Source organism: Helianthus annuus, chromosome 16, assembly GCF_002127325.2.
Source record: "Helianthus annuus cultivar XRQ/B chromosome 16, HanXRQr2.0-SUNRISE, whole genome shotgun sequence".
Lineage (NCBI taxonomy): Eukaryota > Viridiplantae > Streptophyta > Magnoliopsida > Asterales > Asteraceae > Helianthus > Helianthus annuus.
The window spans coordinates 198,892,201-198,902,285 of record NC_035448.2 but is presented as its reverse complement, the minus strand read 5'-3'; the positions used below and the strand labels follow the sequence as shown (position 1 = coordinate 198,902,285).

Sequence of the window (10,085 nt, the reverse complement as noted above, 5' to 3'; positions counted from 1 at the left end):
GTACTAACAGGTATTAACAGGTAAACAGGTATTTAACCTGTTTATACACGAAAATTAACAGGTAATCTCGTGTCTACCTGTTTGGTACACGATACCTGTTAAGGCCATACACGATACCTGTTAACTTCGTGTAGGTTCGTGTCGTGTATTCGTGTATTCGTGTAAAATTGCTAGTCCTAATTTTGTTTGGTCCATCTTAACCTATCTTAAATTTAAAATACCCATAAAAACCCAAAATGGATTCACTTATTTTCTCAGGTCTACTTATATTAAACCACAGTAAGGAGAAGTTATGTTTTGTAGTTTTGGTTTGAACTTGAATATTTACAGCATCGTACCATTAATTTTTATCACAGGTCTTGCACATGATGATGTTTTCGTCTTTTTGTAAACCTTAAAACATGTTACGGACTTGGTCTTTGCAGTTTTCTTTTCTCCTTTATGTCATTCCGTATTTCCGTTAAGGGTATTGTTAAATACACCCAAAAAGTCAAAGTTTTTCTACTTTTACCCACAAGTCAGGTATAGTTGTATAATTGATAGAATATTGATAGATTGTATTGTGTAGGATGAATATTTGAGCAAGAATGGTTGATTATGTGAATTATGTTGCATCCTAGTGGATTTATGCATAGGATACATGTACATAAGGCTTGATAAGTTGTACGCACGCTATGTGTTTGATGAAATGCCTCAATGAAAATCTAAGTAGCCTTGAATAAATTATGAATGAGTGGTTGTGAATGATGAAATTAATGTATTGTCAATTGTTATATGGGTTAGCATTGATACTTGAAAGTATTGTTTCGGATGTAAGGACTATGATCTAAATAAGAATGATTACGTGTAGGATTGAAAGAAGAAGGAGCTAGTTCCGGTTCACAAGCAAAGGCTCAAGATCAAGGTAAGTTCATTACTTACATGTTTAGTCATAAGTCTAGTGATTTATTCCTTCCATAATTGGTAATCAAATTAAAGCCATTGTATCAAATGAGGATGCGAAAGTAGGAATTCGTATTGGTCCGTAGTAAATGAGCCAGTTCGGATTCGAATGAGAATGAATTAAGTGGAAATTCTCTTATTAATCCGTGCTAAACGGGTTAAAGGAAGTGAATGAGAAATAGTTATGTCTATCCGACTAGAATGAATTGGAAAAATTGAAATAAGAATGATTGGTATGTTATCTTGATGATCCGTGAAAACGGATTGTGACAGAATAAACTAGCTATGTATGTAACAAGAATAAAATTGTGATTAATAGTTCACCAAGTTAAATATTATGAATAGTTGATCTACGTATACTACGCTAATGTATTTTGTTGAATGAATGTAGGTAAAACTCAAGCATAAATGTCATGCCTCGCTCGGATACGAACACACCTTGATCACCCTTGATGCGCTTCCGCAACTTTTGTAGAATCTTTAATAGTTAAAAGCTTTTGTTAAAGTTAGTTGTGTTTGAAGTTTTTAAACTTTAACTAGATGATTGTGAATATTTTAAGTACCTTAAACTTGATGTTTTGAACGGTAGTTTGAAATGTTATGGTCTTTCTTATGTTTTACGGAAAGTGTCGTTATTTGAGTATTTTGATAAATCGTAAACAGGGAAATTATTCAAAATACGAACGGGTCATGTCTAAATTTTAAATTTTGGTGATTAAGTTATGTGTCATGTTGTAACTTTTCGAGCATGAAGTTAGAGAGTGTTTCAATAACGTATATTGTGGATGTTTCGTTACTGTCCATAGTTATATATTTCATGTACTAATGTTTGTTGCATGATTCATTAATTTTCGAAAACACTTTTATTTTGTAAAGTATATGTACTAATGTTTGTTGCATGATTCTTTAATTTTCGAAATCAGTTTTATTTTGTAAAGTATGTTCGTTACGCATAAACTTTTAGAGGATTATAAATAAGGTGGATATTAAATTAGTACAGCCGTAATAACCATGAGTCTACACAATGGTTCATAATCTTTTTGACTTTTGTTGGATAAGCACATACTAAATGAACCATTTTTTATGATATTTTATTTGAGGGTGTGATAAATGTACCCACAAGTCAACTTTTTTATATATTATTTTCTAACTCCTAACTTTATTGAATATAACACAATGCAATAAATAGATATCATTTTCTCACTCCTAACTTTATTGTATGAAATATACCCTCCTTTTATTACTTTATATACCCCTTTTTCAAAAAAAATATATTAAATTTTATCATGTTTCCCCCCTAGATTTTTTTAGGTAAAGAAAACTAAATACATTTTTTACTTATAAATAAAAACATGTTCCAAAAAAATAAGAAATGAACTTTTCTGAATAAAAAATACACTTTTAAGTTTTTTTTTATAAAATACGTATGATGAAAAAGTTTTATATATACATAAAACATGTTATCTAAATGCAAAATTCAAATTTAAATAATAATAATAATAATATATTTATTTATGTTACGAAACTCTTGGACTATCAACTACTATATTGTTTCTGTGATACAAGTATCTATAAAATGATAATACGTATTTCTGATTGCCAAATATTATTTTTCCAATGGACCAGTTCACATGCTCGTAACATTCAATACCTTCTTTTTCCTTGTCCAGAAGAACACTGGATGAAAATGCCTGAAGCAGATGTTCTTTCTTATTGCCAATAAGTTTGGTGTAATCGTCCATTCTTTAAGCATGTTAGGCAGTTTCACTATTTTCCCGTTTTGGAGTGGTCCGGAAGAGATTCAACATCACATAGCTCTTACAATTGCCTAGTAAATGACGAGAACCATTATGTCATAGTGGAATTACAAGGAGGGTATCCAATGCCTACAATCACGCCTTATTGGAATTTTCACAACATTAACATGTCTGCGGCTGGATGGGAGACCATGTATAGGTGGCGTCTAGAATTATATACGCAACTTTATCGTCGTGAAAGTGGTTTTGTCGATCTAGGTGATTAATTGTTTTAATGTTTGCACGTTTACTGTTTTATTAGAGACTCGTTATTTATTTATGATTAACTTTTTCACTTTCGTATTTATAATAAAGTGTCTTGATTATTTATTTATTAATATTGATATTAATACTAATAATAATATAACAAAATATAAAAAAATAACAAAAGTATTATAAAATAAAATAAGATAAAAAACATTATTATTACTTTTGACTTTATAATAAAACATAATTATTACTTTTAACTTTATAATAAAATAATATAATAAAGTAGTTAATCATTACTAAATTTAACTTTTGGGTATATTAATCTTTATCTTGGGTATATTTATCACACCCCTTAGAGCATCCCCAATAAGGGGTATTTTTTCTCATTTTTTAGGGTGCCTAGTTGGCACATGCCCAATCAATTATCTTCTTTCTCTCACTTGCCCCTCTCACAAACACATTTATTCTCTCTCTTCTCTTTCCTCTCTACACTCACATAACTCACACCCATCCATTTTTTCTCATTTTTTTCTCACAAACATCTTCACACCATCTCTCCTCCACCTCACACCCTCTCTCCTCCACATCATTTTCTCTCTCCCTAAAAACACCAAAATATTCACTTATTGTGGATGCTCTTATTAAAAGTTAAAAGTAATAATTATATTTTATTATAAAATCAAAAGTAATAATTATGTTTTTTATCTTATTTTATTTTATAATACTTTTGTTACTTTTTTATATTTTGTTATACTATTATTAGTATTAATATCAATATTAATAAATAAATAATCAAGACACTTTATTATAAACACGAAAATAAAAAAGTTCATCATAAATAAATAAATAACGGGTCTCTAATAAAAAAAAGTAATCGTGTAAACATTATTAATATTAATAGTACTAAAACAAAGCATTTTGACAAAATGATTAATAAGTCAATCATCTGGTCATCCGATTGCAAATATAGTAGTTTTTTTTTTAATTGCTTTTTTTTTTAACTTTCAAACTTTTTTTATCATATTATTGTAACTAATTTTATACATATTGTGTGTTTCTCTTATAGTAATCTAGAACTTTTTTTAATATTACAGGTATACAGTTATGGCTCGCTTATTTTATCTACCTATCAATACAAGTTTGTTTTTTTTTTTTTTTTTTTTTTGAAATCGAATTGTGATTAGTAATATATAAATAGTAAATCACAAATATATATTTTATAAATCTAACACACATTTTGTTCTTTTTTAATTGATACTATTTATAATTTCACTATTCTAAAGTATAATGTAATGTATTAAAAAATTTGAATACACGGTTCCGATGTATATATTCTTTAATCTACATTTGAATAAAGGTTTTGTTAAAAATATAACTGTAAGATATTAAAAGAAGTTTATGGAAAAAAGAAATTATTAGTTGACTTGTGGGTACATTATTAGTTTATGGAAACTTGAAAAGTTGACTTGTGGAAAAAAAGTAAAAGAAAAGTTGACTTTTGGGTGTATTTAACACAACCTTTATTTGTTACTAGTAATGTCCAGATCAACAGTCATGATGATAAGTGAAATGGATTATTGTGGCAGATCAGGTTCGTCTCCGAAAATATTGAAAAATTCTTGAGTCATGGGCAAGATAAAAAAAAAGTCGGGCTCTACAGGTCCTATAATGTAACATCAATCACATAGATAGACTCATCGATCTGTCAATCACATATTAGAGGTGAACCCAGATGTACTTTAATTACTCACGTCCCACAGCCAAAATTGCATCAGTGTTCACTTGAGCTTTGAATAATAGAAGTAACCAACAAGCCCAACTAATTTTGACTAAAAAATTTGTTGCCACAAATCACGACCGATTTAAAAATATTTAAAACACAAACTAAACCCAAATAGGTAACTTGTTTTGTAAACAGAGACTAAACCCAAATAAGAAAACTCTTTGAAAACACTTCGGTCCAACAGTAACACCAACTTTTTATTATATATATATATATATATATATATATATATATATAGAGGGAGCCGCTAGAATGAGAACCACCCCGAGTTGTAAGAACCGCGAGAACTACACCCCACGGAGCGCCGTTCGCCATGATTTTTTTTTACAAGTAGATGTGTATATTATAAACACAGCCGTAAAAAATCATGGCGAACGGCGCTCCGTGGGGTGTAGTTTTTTACACCACAAGTTTGGTGAAAAAAAAAGAAAAAAGAAAAAAAATTAAAAAACACCAAACTTGTGGTGTAAAAAACTACACCCCACGGAGCGCCGTTCGCCATGATTTTTTACGGCTGTGTTTATAATACACACATCTACTTGTAAAAAAAAATCATGGCGAACGCGCTCCGTGGGGTGTAGTTCTCGCGGTTCTTACAACTCGGGGTGGTTCTCATTCTAGCAGCCCCCTATATATATATATATATATATATATATATATATATATATATATATATATATATATATATATATATATATATATATATATATATATATATATATTGGAAGGTTCAAATGAGAAGAATTTTTTTGTAAGAAGAAAAAAGAAGAAGTTTCAACCAATAAGAATGCTTTATTTTACTTCATTTAATATTTGTATTTAATTTTAATATAAGGATATATTGGTAAACTTACATAAATCATTAATTTGTATTCTTCCCCTTTAATAACTAGTTAAATTAAATTTGTAACTCCTTTTCAAAATATATACTTTTTTCAAATTAAAAAAAAAACTTAATTTAAAGTGTAGAATAAATTACTAGTTGTGTAGGATAAATTACGAGTTGTGTAGGATATATTTCGATGTGTGTAAGATAAATTTCGACTGTGTAGGATAAAATTCTATAATGTGTAGGGTATATGTAGGAAAATTTTGATATGTGTAGGTTTTGTAGACTATATGTCGGAAAATTAATGATTAGTTAACTAATTAATTAAAGAGAGAAAAATTAATTATATGAGTAATAAATGAAATAGCATTTTACTAATATGATCTTTCTTCTTTTTCTTCTCACATTAAATTTATTCTCAAATGAACCTTCCCCTATATATATATATATATATAGGGTAATGCTAGTCAAAAAACCCTAAAATTCTTAGAAAACTCTGGAAACCCAAATCTCCCCCCATTTTTACCCAACCTCCCGACATTCTTTTTTTTTGAAAAAAATTACACATGTAATATACATGTTTTAGAGTGTTTTGGGCCAAAAAAAAAAACAAAAAAGCGCCGAAGGGATTTTAAAAAAAAAATAAAGAAAATTCAGTGCCTAACATGTGTTAGACAAAAATGCTGAAAGTTGCTGAAATTTTTTTTTAAATTATCCCTTCGGCGCTTTTTTGATTTTTTTGGCCCAAAACTCTTAAAAACATGTATATTACATGTGTTATTTTTTTCAAAAAAAAAATGTCGGGAGGTTGGGTTTTCTAGGGTTTTTTATATAGATAGGGTTTTCTATCTAGCCTTACCCTATATATATATATATATATATATATATTATTTCATAGAAGAACCTGGGTTTATTATTGTTGTTGTAATAAAGTGGCTCAACATTAAAAAGCCCAACACCTTGAAAGACAAGTTCAGCTAGTGTAGTTTAAATGTAAGCCCTCGCCTTCTTTTTTTAATGACAACCTAAAACTCCCGTCTCTTCTTCTCAAACCTTAAAAACCGTGAATAAAACTGATAAAAAATTACTAGAGAGGCCTCGAACCAAATACCATTTGTATGAAAACAAGAGGCCTTTCCACTAAACTGTGACTATTTCTTGTAAATAGGTTTACATCTAATTCTATTTATGGGTTCGCTATAGATTTATTATATATATATATATATTTTTTTTTTAACTTACGGGCCCCCTTTCATTTTTGGCCTGTGTAGTGGCCCACCTTGCACCTAGCCCAAGTCGGCCCTGTGGCAGATAACACTGGATGAGCGTAGAGATTAGAAAAACCACATACTAACGTAAGGGTTGTCTCCGAAAATGATAAAAAAAAAAACTTTTGGACCTCGTGCGAGACAAAAAATTTGGGCCCCCTCCCAATAATATAAACTCATCTAAAATATATAAAAAACCACAATACGACAAATTTGTGTTGGATTTTGGTGTAGCTTCTGGTTCTGAATACGAAATATTGCAAGAATGGAAACCCAATCATTGATAATAATGATTGAAACCCCCCCAATCCCAAGTGCCTTGTTCTGCGATGTTGCTGATGTCGATGGGAGTGGGAAACCCAAATCGTTGTTTAAGTTTTAGCACCTCATCCTTATTATTTTCTTAATTGGGTTTAAAATTTGGGCTTAAGAATTAAGAATTGAGCTTTTTACAAATTTGTTAAGTTAACATGTACGTAAATAAAAGTTTTATTGCTTTTTATTATACATATTATATAACAGTTTTTAAAAACTTGTCGGACCCTTTGGATTTGTCAGCCTCGAGTCGTCGCCCGACTTGATCGACCCAATAGCCGCCCTAACTAACATAACACAATAAAATCATCCACGAAAATTTATTTTGCAACATTTTTTTTTTGAGTTTCTTAATGGAAGCATATAACCTAAGTATACTCAAAAATCATTTCTATAATCTCATAATGAAATTTAATAACTTTAGAATACCATGGATAACAAGAGTCCGATTATTAGACCAGAAGTTGTATTCTACTAATGCCTAAAGTTGTGGAGTTCTTTTTTAGGGACCCTCACAAACTCGACGACGTCAATTCACCAAGACTAGCAACGATAATATAAATCAAGTCCTCCGTTCTTTGGTGTTATCTCACGCTTTTGCAAGAGCTTACCAACCAAAAGTCTCATACTAAAACCTTTAACCCCCTTTCGAGGCATCAACATGTTTGACTTTACATAGATATAGAAAACATGGGTGTTCCGCGCTAGCAACAACACAAGATCCTTGGTTAGTTTTTAAGGATTAAGAAGAAACGTTGCATTCCCCGCGCTAGCGGCGACACGAATGTTTCACTCACTTTCAATAAGTATATCTTACTTAAAGTCGTTAACACACACATGCCTCTTGTTAACTCATAGCTTATTTTAGTTAACTTCCCATCAATGGGTTTGGGTTTGTTACTCCCAAACACCCACAAGAATCTTAGCCAAGAATGCTCATATTACATCAAACTTGAAAAGATTAGATTAATCATTAAAAGATTGATCACACTAACGATTGTTCTTAACTTTTACCTGATGATTACAATGATTAGAGAATGTGGGTAGAAGAAGAGTTTGTTGTGGAGAAATAGAGAGAATTAAGCAAGTGAAAATGGTGCCTAAGTTTCTTTATTTACACCTATTGGAGGTTAAGGCACGGGGCGTGCCTAGATGGCACGGCCTGTGTCTGATAATTTTTAACTGGCACAACACTAGGAGCCAGGCATGGGGTGTGCCTTCATGGCATGACCTGTGGTCAAGTTTGCAGGGCCCACTGGATCTTTGAAATCATCAGAATATCGGTTTTGTCTTTTGTGGTCAAGGCACGACTTATATACCTTCACGGCAAAGGGCGTACCTGGATTTGAAAGACGAACTTCAGAAGATGTTGTTTTACTTTGGCTTGAGAAACGAGGCGTGTCCGAGGGCACGAGGCGTGTCAGGATCATTTGTCAGCAGATGTTTTGTTTTTTGCCTAGAATTGCTCTGTTTGTTTGATTTGGGTTCGTTTTGTCGTATTTTAAACAGAACCAATAAAAAGTGAGTTTAATTTGATATTAAAAACATAAACATTTTTGCTCATATTGGTCAATAAATTGATTGGTATTGACTTGTGAGACTAGTTAGACTTATTGTTTTAACTCAAAGGTGTTTAAGAGCACTCATAAAATGCTCCTTATCTCTAACCCTATAATTTTACTAAATATCACTTTTTTTAAAATTTAACTCATATTTTTTTAAAACCTCTCACATCTAATTCATATGTTTATATTTTTAATACTTTCTTTTCTTCCAATTACAATCTATAAATTTCAATACGTCATTATGTCCTATTTATTTTATCTACGTTTTGGTATGAAGCTTATAAAAATTAGATCCGTTGTATAAATATTGGTACAAACCAGATACGACTTTTTTATATAAATTTTATATCGAAGAAGAGATAGAAAGAAATCATTACAAGTGTATATTTGAATTTCTATAGTGACAATGTGTATGAGTGTGTATATATAGGGTTGGGTTCAATGGATAATGTAGGATCGTGAGACGACCTAACGAGTCGATCAGAAGAGTGCTCAGACAGAATCAGAGGCGGAATTCATTGATTCTGTCTTTCTTTAGCTTGTATAACACTAGAAATACTATTTAATGTCTCTTGTATTGATTAGAATGTGGTTACAGCCTTGGAGACACCTCGACAGCACCTCGGCGTCGGAAAACAGAACTGGACAACTACTGCTGATTCCGCTCAAACTAACCCTATATATACATCTTCTGATTCCGCTTGAACAGGTTTCAAGCGGAACCCCAACAAACATTTCGAGCGGAATCTCTCATGATATTTGGAGCGGAATCAGAAGCTTATGTGATTTCGCTTGAACATGACCTAGTGTCATTTCAAGCGGAATCACTTCTAATTCTCACTTTTTCGTTTTAGGTGCACTGTACAATCAATTCTAAACTAAGACTCGAACGAAGATGAAGTCGACAGACAACTGCACCAACACCCTATATATATATATAATTCGATGAGCCGGTTCCAATGCCACTAGAATGATGTCAAATAGAGTTTGTTTAATCCGGTTTCCTACCCTTATTTTAACACTTCTTTGTATTTGATCCTTCCTCTCTCTCTCTCTCTCTATATATATATATATATATATAGAGGAAGATTCATTTGAGAAGAAAATTTAATTGAGAAGAAAAAGAAGAAGAGGGAATTTTGTAAAACATTAAATAGTTTTCTCACTTATCTCATTTATCATCATTTTTGTCTAATTAATTAGTCATAAAGACTAGTATCATCCACACTAACTTTTTTGCCTACACACATCAAAAGTTATCTTACATATTTCGAAATTCATCCTACACGTTGAAATTTATCCTACACAACTCGTAATTTATCCTACACAAGTCGTAATTTATCCTACACTTTAAATTATTTTATTTTTATTTTTTTT

General features: G+C 31.0%; 1 long non-coding RNA gene across 1 annotated transcript; it reads left to right on the top strand.

Moving 5' to 3' along the window:
• Nucleotides 1-729: 729 nt before the first annotated feature.
• LOC118488045 lies at nucleotides 730-1,562 on the top strand. The gene is made up of 2 exons (XR_004883410.1): nucleotides 730-904; nucleotides 1,334-1,562. It is a non-coding gene; the product is annotated as an uncharacterized LOC118488045 (long non-coding RNA).
• The last annotated feature ends 8,523 nt before the right edge of the window (nucleotides 1,563-10,085 follow it).